The following is a 2,006-nucleotide window of genomic DNA, read 5'->3' as shown; positions in this document are numbered from 1 at the left end:
CCCAGAACTGATACCAATTGACACCAAACCCACTTTTTAGGCTTTGTGTGTCTTTAAGCACCGCACTTTGTCACTCCATCCTTGCTGTGTGTGTGTTTCTGTGTGTGTGTGTGTGAGAGAGAGCTTTTCTTTGACATCTGTTGGGAGAAATGACTGACTTACAGTTTATGGGGGTTGCCTAATCACACATATGAAGTTTTGAAAAGATCTGACCTTTTTAACCCTTGGAAACTGCCACTGTGACACCATTTAAGGCACTTCCGGTTGGCACAGGAAGCTATAAATAAACTCATATCATGATTGGGGTATGCCTTTACAGAATCCTGAGTTTGAAGTCTTTACGTTAAGAACTTAGTTATTTACGGAGGGTTTAGTGAGTGTGTGTTATTTCAGAAAATCATAGAAAATCACAGAAATCTCGCAGAGCTCCGCAGCACACGTTAAAAAGATTCGTAAGAACACCCTGCAACTGGATCTGTAACCGTTGAAAAAAAAAAAAACTATCCGTGAACATCACCTAGGTGTCGTTGTACGATTTCTCTTAAATGACGATAGATAAATGGCTGGTTCTTTTTTTATTGACACCGGAGGCTCCTTGACTTTGACGTGAAGTGGAAAAATAATTTCTCTATTTTCATTTTGGACCTTTAATCCCAGAGGAATGGCCATAACTCAAAAACCGTTGAGGCCTAGACGCCATCTTGTTCGGGGCCAACTGCCCATTATGCCGCCCCTACGCTCACCGAGTTTCGGCTTCTAAATATTTTCAGTTTTCGAGATAAGGCCCCGTCGTGAATCGTGATGTTTTGTCCAATAGCAATATGATTGCTTATGCCCTCCTGTGGGAATTTCCGGGACGGCGGAAAAATGACCTAAATCTTATTATTTTTGTAAAACGGAAACCGAATGTCCGACAAAGTTCATTTGATGACTTCCTGGTAGGTCCGGCCCTGCCGCTCGGCCCGACGCCGTCCGCGAATTTTACAAACGATTTCGGACGGCTAGTAAGGGACCGTACATTTGCAATATGGACTTTCTCAATTACCATACAGGTACTGCCGAAATCTTCCCTTATGTATGGAAAGTCGTTTGAAACCTGGCCAGAACCCTGTCCGCCAGCATCCTTACATTACATTACATTTACATTTAAGTCATTTAGCAGACGCTCTTATCCAGAGCGACTTACAAATTGGTGCGTTCACCTTAAGACATCCAGTGGAACAGCCACTTTACAATAGTGCATCTAAATATTTTAAGGGGGGTGAGAAGGATTACTTTATCCTATCCTAGGTATTCCTGAAAGAGGTGGGGTTTCAGGTGTCTCCGGAAGGTGGTGATTGACTCCGCTGTCCTGGCGTCGTGAGGGAGTTTGTTCCACCATTGGGGGCCAGAGCAGCGAACAGTTTTGACTGGGCTGCGCAGGAACTGTACTTCCTCAGTGGTAGGGAGGCGAGCAGGCCAGAGGTGGATGAACGCAGTGCCCTTGTTTGGGTGTAGGGCCTGATCAGAGCCTGGAGGTACTGAGGTGCCGTTCCCCTCACAGCTCCGTAGGCAAGCACCATGGTCTTGTAGCGGATGCGAGCTTCAACTGGAAGCCAGTGGAGAGAGCGGAGGAGCGGGGTGACGTGAGAGAACTTGGGAAGGTTGAACACCAGACGGGCTGCGGCGTTCTGGATGAGTTGTAGGGGTTTAATGGCACAGGCAGGGAGCCCAGCCAACAGCGAGTTGCAGTAATCCAGACGGGAGATGACAAGTGCCTGGATTAGGACCTGCGCTGCTTCCTGTGTGAGGCAGGGTCGTACTCTGCGGATGTTGTAGAGCATGAACCTACAAGAACGGGCCACCGCCTTGATGTTAGTTGAGAACGACAGGGTGTTGTCCAGGATCACGCCAAGGTTCTTAGCGCTCTGGGAGGAGGACACAATGGAGTTGTCAACCGTGATGGCGAGATCATGGAATGGGCAGTCCTTCCCCGGGAGGAAGAGCAGCTCCGTCTTGCCGAGGTT

This window comes from Oncorhynchus nerka, unplaced genomic scaffold (genome assembly GCF_034236695.1).
Source record: "Oncorhynchus nerka isolate Pitt River unplaced genomic scaffold, Oner_Uvic_2.0 unplaced_scaffold_1783, whole genome shotgun sequence".
Classification (NCBI taxonomy): domain Eukaryota; kingdom Metazoa; phylum Chordata; class Actinopteri; order Salmoniformes; family Salmonidae; genus Oncorhynchus; species Oncorhynchus nerka.
This window is presented reverse-complemented; position numbering follows the sequence as displayed.